Source organism: Lycium barbarum, chromosome 11 (assembly GCF_019175385.1).
Source record: "Lycium barbarum isolate Lr01 chromosome 11, ASM1917538v2, whole genome shotgun sequence".
Taxonomy (NCBI): domain Eukaryota; kingdom Viridiplantae; phylum Streptophyta; class Magnoliopsida; order Solanales; family Solanaceae; genus Lycium; species Lycium barbarum.
The window spans coordinates 32,963,781-32,982,235 of NC_083347.1; positions in this window are offsets into that span (position 1 = coordinate 32,963,781).

Here is an 18,455-nt window from a genome sequence, read left to right on the forward strand (position 1 = left end):
TACATAAAAATATTTATTTGTAATGTAATTTATAAATATTTTTTAAATTTTTTCGTAAATTTTTATCTATTATCATATTATTCAAGTTTGAACTTAGAATTTTGAACGTCAATAAGTTTTATATCCTATGGATGTTAGTAACTCAAATAAAGTCCAAACCAAAACCAACTCAACACTAATGCTAACAAAAGAAATTCAATTTACCATTAGGAATAACAATAATGTTGTATATCTATTCTTTAGTTTTGCATAATTGATTTAGAGAGTGAAAATACATAACTTAAGTTTTTTTCTCTGTCATGTAATTAATACTTATTTGTCGTACTTATTTTAGCATGACTTAATATTTTTAGATTATGATCATTTTTTTTATGGCTTGTTAATTAGCAATATTTATTTTAACCGATTTTATTAGCTTTTGTTAAATATTTTAATACAATGTCATCACTCTTCTCACATTTTGTGTTATTTTCTTAAGAAACACCTTAATTATATAGTTGTACCTTGCTAGGACTAAAGAAATATTTGAAGTAAAAGTTATATGTTTTGTATCAAGACTATTCCGAAAAAAACCCGAAAAACCCGAAAAAACCGAATAACCCGAGAAAACCCGAGGTTGAAAAACCCGAATTTTATTGGTTTGGTTTGGTGTATAAATTTAAAAACCCGACTCAATTGGTTTGGTTTGGTGTTTAAAAAATCCGAACCAACCCGGTCCATGTACACCCCTAATTGCTGCACTTGTAATTTCCTCCTTAGTAACAGGTGTTCACCTTTTTAATTTGTATTAGTTTTCGAACACATCTGTGCGTTGCACGTGTATTCTATGCCAATAAGTAAAACTTTTTTAAACAATTTAAATGATTTTAAAATAAAACGATAAATTTAACAATAGTTGAAGGGAAAAATGCAAGCTCTAACTAATTACTAAATGACGAATCTACACGGTCGATATACATTGTCACTACGAAACACAATCTTATTGAAAATTGCTATTACATGAAATTGATCGGATATCCTTCATTTTAGAGGAGAAAGAAATGTTGCTTTAGCGAAATTCTTCCCTAATTTGGTTAGTACTATTATAGTTTGCAGATTTACACAATCAGTTGAATTGGTATTAGTTATATAACTTTTTCCTATGCAGTTCTAATATATCAAATGTTCAGCTTGACAGTTACCGTATCTTTTAATATTTCGATAACACAAAATTTAAATTTGAATATGAGCAATGTTGGTTATAGTTAAGAAAGGAGAGATACTTCATGTCTTGTCTTTACTATTCTCTTTTTCAAAGCTTTGTACATGTTAAGAAAGGAGAGATAAGTGTACATTAAAAAGGATAACCCGTTAAATGAAATGTTTATCGGGAAAAAATTAAATCTTGAATGCACAGTGTTGAGCAATTACATAAGCAATGTAGAAAAAGTTTGATGACTCTCAAAAGAATTTGATTTACTAATTGTTGGCATTTAACTGAAATTGATTAACAATAAGAATGACCAAAAGCCGAAAAGAGAAGATTTACCTAATTAATTGTGACACCTTGGTTTACTTATAAGGTCAAACTGTAACATAATTTCTAACTAACTTTGTTGGGTTTTTATGTACGTCTTGACAACTTTTTATTTTCCACTCGTTAGGAGACTAAAACTTTTTCCCTTTCAACCACAGCTAACATGGCAGGAAAGAGTAAACAAACTGATAATTTAAGAGCAAAGAAAGCTTCTAGCATAATTTTTTTTTTAAAAAAAGAATCAAGATGACACTATTTCATCAACAAAAATTTTGAAATCATAATAACAAAATACAAATTCTACATATACAACTTGAGTCCTACAAATCCAAATTCAGATTCTTTTTATGCTTTCCAATATGCGTAAAATGTTTTTGTCATTCATCATGCTTCCCTTTCGCGAGGATTTTTTTTTTTTTTAAAAAGCAATAATAAACTCAAGATTAGAAAGAATGAACAAACATATAATGCAGTATATTTTGCTAGCAAACAACTGTAATTTCAGTAGTGTTAGTATAAAATTGTAGAAAAGCATTCAATTCCTCTAAGTATAACTCAGCATTCAACCAAGTGCACCATTTAGTCATTTTGTATCATATATAGGTGTCAACAGATAATATTAGATTTATTCTAAGAAATATGAACATAAAATATTTAGGTTGGCGGAGAAACCATGGATTCACGTGCATGATAAATTATAGAGTAAATCCGTCGCTGATCATGTGGCGCCATCAACATATGTGTATAACAAAATTATTTCTTTACGTGAGATTATACCATTCTAGCCATTTCTTGAACCTACAAAAAAAAAAAAAATTATCATTCAAATGGATCAGGCAAATTAAACAGCAAATCCAAACTTAATTGAAACGTAGCTGAAAATTAGAAGCCATTGTACCCCCTTACCGAGCATCTATTGAATGGCTAATTATACGTATATTTATATAGTGTAGTCTTCAAGGTTTATGGTAAAACTCTTTCATATTCCTCAGTTACTTAGTTGGATAACTTCTCCTTAATTGAGGAAATACGTTTCAATGTCCATATTAATTGAAACTATAATGTTCAGCCATTCCTTTCAAAAGGAAGAAAACAAAAATTCTTCACGGAGAATAAAAAAAAATTAAAAAGATATATAGTTTACCTGATCAAAGAGAAGTTATATGGATGGTACATTGAATTTTGTATTCATAAATCTTTCATATGTGTAATTGTTTTATCATTTTTGCCTATTTTGACCTTGTGAACCCGCCCCTTTGCTTGTTTTGGGATTGTTGTGTAGTGAGCGTGGTTGGCACTATTCCCGAGGGGGTTGAAATCTCTTAAGATTGGAAATTTGCTAAGTTAAGGAATCTTTAAGTGTTGGGTTGACTTGAGGCATCATCAGGGGTATTTGTGTCATTTTGGGAATTTCGTCGGTTTCAGTAGCTTCAGAACGTCGAATATAGGTTGTTTCAGTGTTTGGTTCGGTTCCCGAGGGTCTTGGGGGAATTTTGGTCATTTAGTTGGAAAGTTGGTTTTCGCCCGTTCAGGAATGACTTGGTCAACAAGACCTTTGTTGGGGAATTCCGAGTGCATGAGTGAGTTTGTAGCACGTTTTTACATGTGTTTGCATATTTGGTTTGTATCGGGGAGGTTCCGGGATAGACTCGGGATTTCAATTGAGAGAGTCAAAAGCTAGATTTTTCTGGTTCTGGTGTTCGCGCAGGCACGAACGGGGTCCCGCCCCTGCGGACGCACTCTGGGGAGAGGAGGCCTGCAGGAGCAAAGGACAGCTGGGTTGGCCTTGGTCCGCCCTTGCGAAGATTTTCCCGCAGATGCGTGTGCGCAACCGCGAGCTGAGCTCCACCGCTGCGAGCTTGGGATATTTTATGGGAATGCACCGTGGCGAGGTCTCTTCTGCTGGTGCGTGTTCACGGGTGTGAACTTGGGTGCGCAGGTGCGTAATTCACTAAACAGAATGTGGTTCTTTTATTGTCTTCTTCCTTAAGTCTTGCATTCTAAAACCATTAACTTGAGAGCAATTTTGGAGGCGAATTGAAGGGAATCAAGGAAGAATCAGTGGGTAAGCCTCCTAACTCTATTTGATGATTATTTTCATGGTTAGAATCAAAACCCCATGCTTAGAATGTTGATTTTAAGAGAAATATTGAAGGATTTTGGAACCCAACCTAAGAATTGGGGGTTAGAAATTGAGCATGAATTAGTGATTATTATTAGATGATTTTCAGTTTATGGGTTATATCAAGAATGAGAAACATGATTCTAGGCTCAATTTACTGCTTTGCCCTTTGGGTTCAAAATCTTAATTTTAGGGCTAAATTTGGAGATTTTGGATTATGTAGCTATATGGGTGTTGTTGGATCGTTCTAACGCATAATCTGTATTTGATTAGACTTTGTCCATTTGGAGACGATGTGGAACGGCAACGGGTTTTATGATTCGAGATTCGACAACTCCAGGCATGTTAAGACCCTGAACTCTTTCTTGAATGTGTGTGTTGGCTAAAATGAACCTAATAAGAGGGAATTGGGGTGAATTTAGGGGGTTCCGATACTCGTGAGGTGGCAAGCATCAGTATCGGATACCGGTCATCATGTTATAGGTATTTGTGCAATTTCAATTATAGTTGGTCTGAATGCCATGCTTTAGGCACTAGCTGATAGAATAGTACGATCCTTTGGATCTGTGGTTGGGGTCCGATGCCCATACTTTATGTCTTTTATTGTTATTGCATGTCTTTTCTGTTTGTATGCATATCACTCATATATCCTCGTTAAAGTAAAAGGGAAGTAAAAAGGTAAAGCCTTTATGATATTGTAAAAATGAGGATGGATTCCACGCTTATATGCTTGTTCTTGACTTGATGTATGCCATATTCATACGTTATAAGTATTCATGCATACGTTTTGAGGATATAATTGTGAGTCCGATGGTTTCTTGTTCTGGACGAGTGATGATGCTTTAGCGCGTTCCGCTGACAAATGGGTCTAGTCAGCTAAGTGACAGGTACTTGAGATATGATATGTGGAAACCGTGATCCGAGGTTGCTACCGGAGCCGTCCGTGATCCGATGATTTTTCTGTTACACCTTGGAAAATTCCCTGTTAACGTACAGTGAATAGGCTAGCGAAGAGCACGACGTATACGATGTTTTGATAAGTAAGAAATACCATTCGATGATTTTATATAAGATTTCAGAGACATTTGAGATAGGAGATGAAAGTTGTTAAGGAAAGCAAGATATATGTTGCGTACCAGACATAATTTATGAATATCGAATTAATTATGGCTTAGTAGTGTTTTGGAGAAGAGTTATAATATCCTTTAGATTGTTAATGAGGTGTTAAACAAGTGTTAAGAAGGTTCCATAAGGATCGGAGATCAAACGAAGTGACGAGAACCAAAATCAGAGAAGAGGTAGATTATACGACTGATTATACAGTCCGTATAATATTATACGGTCCGTATAACCAGTCGTATAATGGTCACAGAATGAAATTGTTGAGGGGGGTGATTTCACGGTCACTTATACGGACCGCATAAATTTATACGGACCGTATAATGTACCGTCAAATTGACACAGAATGGATAGTTACTGGAGCAGTTTTACGGTCACTTATACGGACCGTATAAATTTGTACGGACCGTATAAGTGTCCGTATAATGACGTCGAGATAGATTTTAATTTATAAAAGAATCTCCCAAGTTCATTTATTTCATTTCATTTTTCATTCTCCACAACTCAAGACTTCTCTAGAAACTTCCACACACTCCATATACAAGAACTCATGAGAAATTGATGATGAACTTCATCAAATCAACAAAACCAAGTGTGAGAAACACATCAAAGTTCATCCAAGTCAAGGAATTCCATGGGAAGTGAACTAGGGTTTTGGTGAAAGAGAAATATTTCAACTCAAGGCTTATTCCTACACTATCTAAGGTGAGTTTTATGGTATTTACATGTTATTTAAGGTATTGAAAAGTTGAAACACTTGGATTGTAGAAAGGTATAGAAAATGGGTCATGAATGTAGAATAGTGTCATTGTTGAATAGTAGTTTAGGGTGAATTATGAATATTGGTATGTTGTGATTATAAGTCCGCTATAAATGACATTTAGAACATGGAATAAGTATTATGTGTGAGAAAATACCATAATGAACTATGACCATGATTATGGAGAAATTGGAGTGAAATGGTGGAATGTGGATAATATAGATGGATGATGATTGTTGCTTGTGATATTGTGAACGTTGTTATCAATGTTTGGGAGATGATATAGAATATGGTGGAAAGTCGTATAAACAAAGGAAATGCTGCCCAATTTCCCCTAGAAATAGTAAGCACGTTTAAGTAATCGATTAGCTAATGTTAATGTGAATTCTCTTGAAGGTAAAAACGTGGGCATCAAAGGAGAACGAGCAAGCGATAGATTAGTTAAACGAAAAAGGTATGTAAGGCTAGTCCCTTCTTTCTAAGGCATGACTCCTATGATATGAATCTTCTAAATTTTTCATAAATTTTCCTAAATAAAGGAACTATGAGTCCATGACTGTAATGAGCTATTTATATATGTATGAGGTAAAGAATAGAGAGATACGACGAGCAAGATAATGATGATGATGAGTTAAGTATAAAGAGTTCTAGAGTTAAGTAAGATGTCCCATGAAGCTAATAATTTTAGGTATGGGTTCATTGATGATTTTCCTTGTATACACTCACCTTAACATATTAGTTCCTCCAAGGTGAGATACGATGTGGATGATTACTCCATACTATAATCGGGGGTTCACGACCTTATGTCACTCCGACATAGCCACAATTACCTTCAAGTTCTAATGTATGTGTTGATGATAAATGTATAATGATGCTAAGTCATGATATGCCTATGATATGTGTAATAATGATGAGTATATGATTGATTGTATGACGATACGAATCCACCGTGCCCAAGAGGCCGGACGTGTCACCGCTAAGGCGGGCTGCTTATGATTCCACCGTGCCTAAATGGCCGGGCATGTCACCGCTAAGGCGGGCTGCTTATGATTCCACCGCGCCTAGACGGCCGGACATGATCACCACTAGTGGGCGGCATATGATGGTTACCCGGACGCGGGTTAACGATGAGGATTATGATGTGATGATATATGCGCTATGATGACACATGTACTATGATTATATAAACATACGATATATGTATTAAATGTATTCACCTATGAAACTCATGCAGGTTATATCTTCCTCCTAGGGCTTATGATTCCTCTATTATGTTCATTTCATTCTTGCCTTACATACTCAGTACAATGTTCGTACTGACGTCCGTTTTCTTTGGACGATGTGTTCATGCCCACAGGTAGACAGGGAGGTGAGCTTGATCCAGACTCGTAGGAGCTGCTAGCTGACTTGAGAGCATTCCATTGTTCCGGAGGTGCCTTTGATCATTCTTTTGTGTATATATGTATATTTTGGGCACGACGGGACCCTGTCCCGTCCTTATGTCTAGCACTCTAGTAGAGGCTCGTAGATACGCAGGTGTGGGTAGAATGGTCTCACAATGTTTCTAATATATATGTTTATGTTATTTTGATAGCCGAAGGGCTTATATATATTTGTGTGTATGTGTGTGTGTGTAAAGTGATTATGTTTCCAAATGAGAAAATGACTTTCTTATGATATGAATATGATAAGTAAGGGAATGGGTGGTGCTCGGTGGTTAGCCCCGGGTATCCGTCACGGCCCCTAGTCGGGTCGTGACAGAGCGATGATATATGGGCCTCATGAGCCCCCATGGGTCACGATTCGTTAATATTCGAACTTGTGTATATCGGGAAGTTGAAACAAAGGCCTTGTTTTGCATCTCATTCATCTTATCTTATGTCATTCTTGTGATTGTTGGTATTTGACTTGCCTTTTCTGGGATTTTAATTGCTATTTGAGCTTATTGTTAAAGTATGGTTATCTTGTCTTTTGGACTAATGGCGGACACATGCGATTGTGGTAACGTAACCAACCCTCATCTCTGTTCCGAAAAGGGTCGGTCAACGATTATGCTGAGTACCTATTTTATTTGTACTCATGCTACACTTGCTACACCTTTTTGTGTGCAGACTCGGTTCCTAGCATCAGTGGAGCTCGCAATTACCAGGATGCTCGCTAGAGCCTCGCTCGAGAGACCGGGGTGAGCTCCTTGGATTTTGGATGGCTCCGGATTCTCCTTATCCTTTATTTTTTGTCTTCTTCAGTTCAGACAGTTTTTTATGTATTCAGACTATTTCATACTCTTAGTAGTCCTTGTATTATGGTGACATCAGATTTTGGGAAGGATTGTAATAACTATTTAAGTATTTCTATTTAAGACTGATAAGACTTGAAATTGACTTGTATGATTTATTCTGCTTATTTTGGACTATTAATGGTTTGTGTTGACTTACTAATACGGTGGGACTAGTGCCATCATGACTTGGTAATTTGGGTCGTGACAATATGAGTAGAGGAAAAGACTTAATTTACTATAAATTATTTGCTTACAACTTGGTAATTTATTTTTGAAGGTTAAAAAGGTATTTTAACTTTTAATAGGCATTATGGTAATCTAATTTTTCACTTTGGAGCTTCCCACTTTTAGTATTATATGATATAATATTTGGGTTCCACTTTCTTTCTATCCGAATATGATTTTTGATGTAGAAATCAAATTTCTTTGGCCTTGTCTCTTTCATTTCCATCTTTTTCTAATATGTTACTAATTTTTATCTTTGAATTTGTCAACCGAAGGAAAGAGACTTCCTCTGCAAAATGTTGTTTGGACTAAATTGGTATGCGCAACAGGTGGATTAGTCCTTTCTGAAAAGTGAAAACAAAAGATGATACGGTTTGCGGTCTCAGTTAACACCTAATTTTTGACCTCCCCTAATTTATTTTAATTGCTCAAAGTACTTGAATATTAAATGGGGTAATAAATGTTTTTTTTTAGAAAAAATCAAGATGGTTTTATCAGCTATATAGATAATAGTTTACCTTTGTTGTTGGGTAAAATAATTTCTAATAAATTATTTGGAAATTACTTTACAGCAATTAATAATGCATTTTAATAATTTCAAGCAAAAAATAATTATTTATTTGATTGTCCAAATTATCAGAGAGTAATCAGCAAATATTTACCCCATTTTAATTCAAGAAAATTGATTTGATTGAAATAAATAATCATTATTAACCCCCCCCCCCCCCCCCCTCCCCAAAGTCTTATTTCTGTATACTCCATTTATGTGGGCAATTCTCAAATCAATTATAATTAATTTGGATGATTAATTTTAGCTATATTTGTAAATTGTTTATTATATGTTTAATTGTGGCTACAATTGAAATAATCAATTCGCTAGTCAAAGGAGGCTATAATTGAAATAACAAAATTCATTGGTAATTCAATTAAGGTCATACTGGCAAATCCTTTATTTTGTGAACGTCAGAGCGTGTTTTTAAATTAATTAATTATGTAGTTTTAATTAATTTGTCTAGTAATCAATCTTTTCCTATTTATTAATTTGCACTTTTGTCCCTATATACATGTATAGGCATTAATATATATTTATATTTGTATGCCATATATATATATATGTGTGTGTCTTATATATACGGATATATGATATATGCACATATACATACGTAATGCATACATATATATAATATATATATATATGTGTGTGTGTGTGTGTGTGTGTGATACACACATATATATGTATCGGGCCCTTTTTTAAATAATAATAATAATAATAATAATAATAATAATAATAACAACGGACCTAGTCCAGCCCAACAGGGGCTAGACCCGACCCAAGTCACGATTGTATATATATATATATATATATATATATATATATATATATATATATATATATATATATATATATTGTATAGTATACTCCCATCTAACACATTAATAGGGAGGTTTAAGTGGTCATTAAGGATCAAGCTTAAGCCCTTCCCGGTGTTTGCCATGCCTGGGGTTCAAAGAAACCCCTTGGATCTTGTGCGGCATCGAGAATACGGGGGTAAAAGCTTTCCTATATTGACCATTTAAAAAATCCCTATGGATGTGTGTGATTATGTATACCAAAGATATACATAGGTATATATCCATCTCTGTTTTGGTTTAAATGTTAAAGCTGTTTAAATTTTGTACTTGTTTTGTCCCATTCTATTTGAATTTGATTATCTGTTTCAATGTTTGCCTAAGTGTGTATACATGATATTAATTCCTTATCTTTTTATTTGGGAACCCCCTATTTTGCATTTCTGGGTCGTTTCTTCTCAAATACAAGGATTGGGCCTTTCTGCCCGAGTCCAGTGTTCGCTATTTGCAAGGGAAGCCAATATATATATATATATATTTTGAAGGCCCAACGATGGGTGAAAATGGTGAAGGCCCAACTATAGGTGAAAATAGTGTTAATGGGTACTGGTAGCCCATTAACTAGATTTCTTTACCTTCTTACATGATTATTTGATGTATGGGTTGTAAAAATTAAACCTTTACTATTAGTGCAACCATTATGAATTTAGAACTTAGGATTGACACTTAGTTAGATAGGTAATTAAAATAAAACTAGTGCAAATCCTTTTTTTTCAAAATCTTAACTCATATAAAACCGTTTTCTTTATGTGGGCTTTTGATCTGAAAAAACGATTTCTGAGGAGATGGTAGATGTTTGCTAAGTATAAACTGAAGTATTAACAATTTATGTAAAATCAAGAGACTAGACCTTGTGGAAAATAGACTTTTTTCTTCCAAATACGAGTTCTGTTTTTACAAAGTTGAGACATGTGTTTTGGTCAAAGGCTAAATCCGGAAATTAAATACTCTTTCTGAACTAAAAATGGTGCCTTTGTAAAGAACTTTGCGGTTGAGATACAGCAGTTCTACACTAAATTTGGGCCAGGAAGCCCATAATGAATGGACTTAAATGAGACATTTTTCTGGTATTGAACTTGGACTAAAACTGGATACATTTTGGATCACAGTACTTAAATTTGGACCGAAAAATAAGGACTTTGGACCATTTTGTTTTGGACCGATGGACGGAAATTGTAACATTTTGGGCCTAAAATGTTCGGACTGAAGGATATTGATTTGGGCAATTCCCAGAATTGCCCTTCTTTTGGGGTGGTATTTAAATTTTGCCCCTCATATTTGTGGTCTTTAAATTTTATCCTTCGGCTAAAATCCATAGGTTCCGGGTTCGAACCCCCGCTCAGTCAATTTTTTTTAAAAAAATTGCAAAGCAGAGTTTAAATTTCTCTATGCCCCCTCCGGCAGACTTTGCCTTGAAGCATATATATGTATTTTTTTTAACTTTTCAAGGTAAACTTTTAGTAATGCCTTAACTAAAAGTGTGCCCCATAAAACATAACTAAAAGTATGCCCCATAAGGCGTAAGTTTTCCTTAAGGAATAACTAAAAATTTGCCTTATAAGGCAAAGTTTAAATTTTGCTATGCCCCCTCCGACAGACTTTTAGTTATGTTTAACTAAAAGTCTGCCGGATGGGGCAGACTTTGCCTTGAAGCATATATATGTATTTTTTTTTAACTTTTCAAGGTAAACTTTTAGTAATGTCTTAACTAAAAGTGTGCCCTATAAAACATAACTAAAAGTATGCCCCATAAGGCGTAAGTTTTCCTTAAGGCATAACTAAAAGTTTGCCTTATAAGGCAAAGTTTAAATTTTGCTATGCCCCCTTCGGCAGACTTTTAGTTATGTTTAACTAAAAGTTTTCCGGAGGGGGCAGACTTTGCCTTGAGGCATATATATATACTTTTCAAGTTTAACCTTTAGTTATGCCTTAACTAAAAAGTGTGCCCCAAAGACATAACTAAAAGTATGCCCATAAGGCGGAACTTTTCCTTAAGGCATAACTTAAACTTTCCCTTATAAGGCAAAGTCTATGCCTTAAGAAAAGTTCTTGCCTTATGGGGCATAATTTTGTTATGCCTTAACTAAAATTCTGCCCCATAAGGCATAACTAAACTATGTCTTAGGAAAAATTCTGCCTTATGGGGCAGACTTTTAGTTATGCCGAATCCGGCATAACTTTAGCTTTTCCTTAAAGATTGTATGCTGGATCCAGCATTCACTCCCCCAGTCCTGGCTTACGAAATTATTTTTTTATTTTATGCCTGAGCGGGGGTTCAAACCCAGAACTTCATGTATTCGCCCACCTTTCCAAGCAAAGGGCAAAACTTAAAGACCACAAATATGAGGGGCAAAATTTAAATACCACAAATTTGAGGGGTAAAATTTAAAGACCACCCCAAAAGAAGGGCAATCCGCGCAAAAAAATGTATTGATTTTGGACCAAGTATGAGGTATTTGACGGATTTGGGAATATTTGAGTTGACCTATGAGCCTTCACTTATATATGTATGTATGTATATATATATGTATGTATGTATGTATCAAAAACGGGAATATATCCCATATTTTCATATAAGTATATAAAATCTGTAAGTACTAAACTCATATCGTTAGGACTAGAATAGTAGCGACTCTACTCGAGAGCGATTCCGGGTGCGTCCTAGTCTAGAAACGAAGTGAGTTGAACACTTGCGTGAATTTTCAAACCAAAACCCCTTTATTTAAAGGGGACTTTTTGCCGATTTTTTTTTTTTTAAATACATGATGATATGAATATAAAGATGCTATATTTTGCGGAAAAAAACTTTAGCACATAAGCAAATAAATAAACCTTACAGTGAAGCTCGTAGGTCAACTGTATTCTACGGATCCTTAATACCAGGGTACTTAAAACCTTCTCTGGGGATCACCAGAAACCTTACCTTGAACTCTGGTCCAAAAGACTTTTTTCTCAATCTGAAAAACTCTTTTAACCCGGTTTTTCCTAATTTTCGTTTTGAATAAATTAGGTGGCGACTCTAAAAAACTAAATATCCAATTTAGAGCACCAACAACCTCGTAGTAATTTTTATGCCTTAACCCGCGTAAAATCGAACCGTAACAGTCTCAATTATTGAAAAATAAACTTTAATTCAATTCCCAAAGTTTGTTTCATTTTTCCCTTGAGATTCGGACATTCTACCGATTTTAGAGCCCAAATTAGTCTCTTTTTCTCACTCATTATTTTATTTCATGGCTACTCTGTCTAGCTTCACTTATATGAATTTTACTTTAAAAAATCAACTTTAGTTTATGTCTCTGTTGTATTTCGGCCACCAAGGTATCTTTTGAAATGTCCAAAATAACTAAGCAATTTTCTATCTCATTTTTCTCCTTAAAGGTTCTATTAGTTGAACATCCGTCATTTAAGCATTCTAAAGATACATTATTGAATTTCAGATTATCCAATAAAAGGATACATTATTGACATTCACTAGAAAAGAATTATTGAACAATATATATATTATGCATTATATATTGAGTTGTCCAGAACATTGCCAGAATTTAGGTTATTGAAGTTTTTTCCTGTTTACTTTAGTTACTATATCCATCGGATAATGAATCTTTCCCTCATTCACATAATTTCATTTAAGCTAGCTGTATAAATGTCACGATCCAATCGGAGGGCCATGCAGGCACCCGGGCTAACCTACCGAACACTGCATACATACATGCATCTCATATCCATACTTGAGTGGGCCATCATGCTAACTCATAAATATCATAACTGTATAGGACACACGCCTAAGAGATTATATACATACAACATCAAGCAGATCCAAGTATACATGCTCACAAGCCTATCAAATGATGATCCAATAAAACACAGACTGAGAGGATCATGGGACACCTAACTATGCATATCTGTCTACGAGCCTCTACTGGAGTGCATAACATAATAATGGACGGGACAGGACCCCGCTATGCCCATGCAACCATGCTGACTCACAGAGAAACTCCGGAGCAATGGAGAACCACAACACCATCTGCTGAGCTGATATCCTACCGAGAGATCCGTCAACTAATATATCAAGACCTGCGGGCATGAAACGCAGCGCCCCCAGCAAAGAGACGTCAGTACGGACAATGTACTGAGTATGTAAAGCATGAAAAATAGCATACTAGAGACATGAGAGTAACATGAAACATGAGAGAGAAAATAAACCTGTACATCTGAGCTGTTTCTATGGATCGGTGATATGCATAAATACTGTGTATCTGAACTGTCTCTGAGGCTAATGATATGCGTAAATATTGTGCATGCATGCATGAGGTCATACGTATATATATATATGTGTGTGTGTGTGTGTGTGTGTGTGTGTGTGTGTGTGTGTCTAACGCATGTCTAGCCACTGTGGGCATCCCATCATATCGTGTCGGCCGGCATCATCATCATCTTCATCATCATCATTGTATCATTATATAACCAGCTGATCAGGTGGTTGTGCATATATAATGTCGTCACTTTCCCCATACACCATACATATATATAATACATACTATACGCGCATATAGCGCCTGAGGGGTCTCGAGTCTGTATATGCATATGTGTATATATATGTGTGTGCAATGCAATACATGAACATGATAGGAGTGCAAGTGACTCTAGAGATCATACTAGATATAAAAAGAGACTTTTTGAAGATATCGTTATGGAACATGAAACAAATGGATCATTCCTAATTATAAGAGTAGAGTCATTATGGATTATCGTTACGTATTCATTTGATTCACAAGGATCATGCCAAAAAGAAAGACAGGGGATAGCCTTACATACCTCAAGTCGTCCAAGTAATCTAACAATCGGGCTAATTACAACCAGCACGCCAATCCTATAACAAGGAATACATATGCAAGCTTAGATGGCACTTGTATATCATCTATATCAACGATAACTTGATTCTAAAGTAAATCGGACAGCATTTCCCCTTACTCTCCAATCACCTCAACATATTGAAGCAAGTCTATGTGATTTTACGTGATTTTTATTATGTTTCAGGTAATACGAGGTCCCTAGAGCCTAAGTGTGGAAAACAAGCGAAACAAAGGAAAAAAGTTGATCACTGGAAACAACTGGAGGTTCTGGAAATTTTCGTCGAAAATACTCTGCGCGTTCACGCAAGTATGTCACGCGTTCGCGCCCACGCGCGTCGGTGACTCTGCGCATTCGCGTTAGCGCTGAAGTAACAGAGGGATGCTGACATCATCAACGCGTTTGTGCATCCATGTGGCGCGTTCGCGTTGAAGGTTTTTCGGCCTAGTCCGAACAGAACATGGATTTTGACGATTTTTGTTATTCCAGTTCTTTTAAAAAGCCAACTGGAGCATTGTAAAATTATCTTTGGCATAAAACTCAAGTTTGGAGGCTAGGGTTCCTACGTAAATATTCTTTCTTTTATTTAATCCTTGCTTATGGGAATTTCTTGGTGACAATTAAGATTGATACTCTTGTTGTACTTATTTATTCATCGACATTATTTATATTCAAGTAAGTTCTTGTTATTTTAATTATTCTTATTCTTCAACGTTTCTCAAGGGAGTAGCTAACCCCAGGACTCACCCATTTATTTTGTTTGAAACTCGGAAGAGGAAAAACGGGATTGGGATAGAACAATTAACATGAATTTGGGGCGTTAACCCTCATCTAATGGAAATTGACCTAGGAATAGGCGATACCACTTGTAGCCATATTCGGGTGTTCTTAATGCTCCTAATTGCTTGAGGGATCTTCAATTGGGTAGTCTAGTTAATCTTTGGGAGAAGTTAATTTAGAGTCATTATCCGAGGCTAAATAACATAAACTTGCTAGTATTTATAATTCGTGGAATACATTGGATCGTTACTTGAGAAGTAGTTTCGTTTATTCCATTCTTGTTGCCATTGATCAATTTACTTGCTTTCTAGATTAGAATTTATATTTCTGTATTTTATCAAAACCTTATCAAAAACCACCATTGATGAGTTCGATCTAGCTATTGTTTGTGATAATTCCTAATCTGCTTAAATCGCCTACATATTGTTCTCTGTGAGATTCGACCCCATCCTTGTTGGGTTACTATATTTGACAACGTCCGCGTTATGCCATTAATAGGTGTAATTTGAGCGTATCAAATTTTGGTGCCGTTGCCGGGGAACAATTGGCGTATTTTGGCTAATCTAGGAAATAAGCTAACTTGCTTTGAACCGAACCTGTGAATATTTGTATATTTGTTTTCTGTGTTTTTTTTTTTTTAAATGGCATCTTTCCATGAAAACTTGTTTAGTAGTGATTTTTATTGTGAGCATGGTCAAATTGGTGAGTTCAAACTCATGATGGAGTGTCTGCTAGGTGAGGGTAACGAAAATCAAAAAGCTTGGAAGAATACTTGGAAACTAGTCCCCAACTTGGTTTGATGACAGACGAAGAAAATCCTCCATGGGCGAATCATTATGAACTCCCCAATGCTCAAGATGAAAGGGTAAATCATGAAGATGAGTTTATTGGGAATGCCAAAGAAAAAAATAAATTGGAGTTGACCATTGTTCTGAAAAATATGATTGGTGTTGACTCCAATCTGGGGGAAAAAGAGGATGTCGTAATTCAAGAAGTTCAAGAGCCTTATATTTTGCAATTTGAAAATTCAAGGAGGCAACATGACATTCCTCACTTGAAAGCCAAGAAGTGTAAGATGAAAAATATTATGCTTGGTTTGTTCATCTACCCCCGCTGCTCGTGGTCACAAACTTGAATCCAAGTTGGGTGCCCAATTCATAAGCTCCAAATGGCGAGAAAAGCGGTAAAGTTGGTAATCGTCGTGCCGCGACGTTAAATAAAGCGCTTGGTGGGAGGCAACCCATCATTTATAAATTTTTAGAATAGTTTATTTTATTATTTTTGACTAACCCAAAAAAAAAAACGATCTGGAAAAAAAAGGGGGTTTCATATACCTCTGCGCGAACGCATATAATTTGGCGCGAACGCGCTGAACAAAAAAAAAGGAGAATTTTTTTTTCTTTGGTCAGCGCGAACGCGCTATATGACCACGCGAACGTGCAACGCGGATTTCCCAGGTATACATACAGTTACAAAACAGAAGAAAATAAGGTATAACCCCCATTTCCCTCCCTTTTCTCTCACTTTTCTCTCAAAGCCCAACTTCAAATCTTAAGAAGAATTCTTCAACTTGCAACTACAAGGTATGTGATTCTCTCATTCTCTTGTTCATAGGGTTGTTTTTATCATCTTTTCGTGTTAGAAATTGTGAAAGAAAATTTTAAATTTCACTGGTTTAAGCATAAAAAGTTGATGAAATTGTTGAATTTCCTGTCATATAAATTGTTGTTAGTTGTTGAGTGATGTGAGTTGAGAGTTGGGTGTTGTTGTGTGCTAAAGATGGGGCAAAATACGTGCTTAAAATCATTAAATCGAAGCCCCAAAAATCATGCCCATAACCTGTTTATGAAAATGCCTTCTGGAAAATCTGAAATATCGACTCAGCGCGATCGCGCTGAGACCCTGCGCGAACGCGCTGAAATAAAGAAGTGAAACAGCGCGAACGCGCCACCTTATTACGCGAACGCGCTGAAGGAAAATAGGCAGCTCACAAACAGAATGCTCGCACAGAGCTGCTCGAAACTTCTGTGACCGATTCCTTTGGCCTAATTGCCTCATTATACATTGTTTTAGGTATTCATATGTGTGCTCGACATGTGTGTTCATTTTGTAGGTACTTACGCTTGAAAAATGGCTACAACATCCAATGTTGCCCAAGTGCCCTTGATTGAATACTATGATACTACCACCTTTCAGTCAGCAAAATGTTCGAAGCTCTATGATAGACTGCTGGGAAAAAGCTTCATCGAAGAGAGGGGGATTGTAACAGAAAATTTGGAAGAAAAAATGCCCGAGTTCTATGAAAGGCTGGTAACAAGCAGATGGATACGTTTTGCGGATGAACTAATCAAGGCAAATTATACCCTTGTGCGGGAATTCTATGCAAACGCTGCAGAGGCAGACATTACAGATCAGACGATTGTCAAAGTCAGAGGCGTAGATGTCCTGTGCAATACTTCTCGAATCAATGCCTACTACAATCTGCAGGATGGTGATAACAGTGAGATGGCGCAGAGGTACGAACAAATGCGGCAACAATGGTTTGTGACCCACCTCCACGGTGGGGAGCAACCAAAGTGGTTGACCACAATGCAAAGAAAGATTGACTCCACATAGTTCACTGCTGAGGCGAAAACTTGGCTAGATATTGTGACATCCAGGGTGCTACCTTCTAAACATGATTCAGAGATGCCCCTTGATAGGGCTAAACTAATTTGTGCTGTGATGGAAGGGTTGCTTGTTGATGTGGGGAGGCTAATTATGCGAGAAATACGGGAGGTGGTGCTTGAAAGGACTAAGAGTCTATTCTTCCCGTCATTGATCACTTATTTGTGCTCCACTGATGGGGTGCCCACGAGGCCAGGTGACAAAGAAAAGGGGCCCGGCGGACCGATTCATCCATTGAAGAAAAGAGGGCCCGGTAATGCGCAGAAGAAAAGCAAGATTGACGTAGCAGCCCCTTCATTTGGGCAGTTCACCTCTACTGCATCGGTCTCGACTGATGGGGCGCCTGCTCCTCCTCCAGCTATACCAATCTTGCCACCACTGCAAGAGGCAGCCAGGCCTTTTCAGTATATCTCCACCCAGGTTCATGGGGTGGACACTCGGATTCAGCAGCTAGTGGCTAGTCTCCCTTCGGGCCTATCTGGGGAGGGCACATCTACAACTCCTTCTGGATCTGGTGGTCCAACATTAGCTTGTGTAGTGGAGGAGCTGAAGCATATAAAGGAAAAACAGGGTAAGATAGAGAGGAGGCAGAAAAAGGCAAGAGAGCACGCCAAAAAGCAAAACAAGTTTTTGAACAAGATGATGAGTATTCTGAGGAGTGTATGTGGAGCACAGAATGAGGAGGAGGAAAATGAGGAAGATTTTGTCCTGCCAGAGCCCAGCA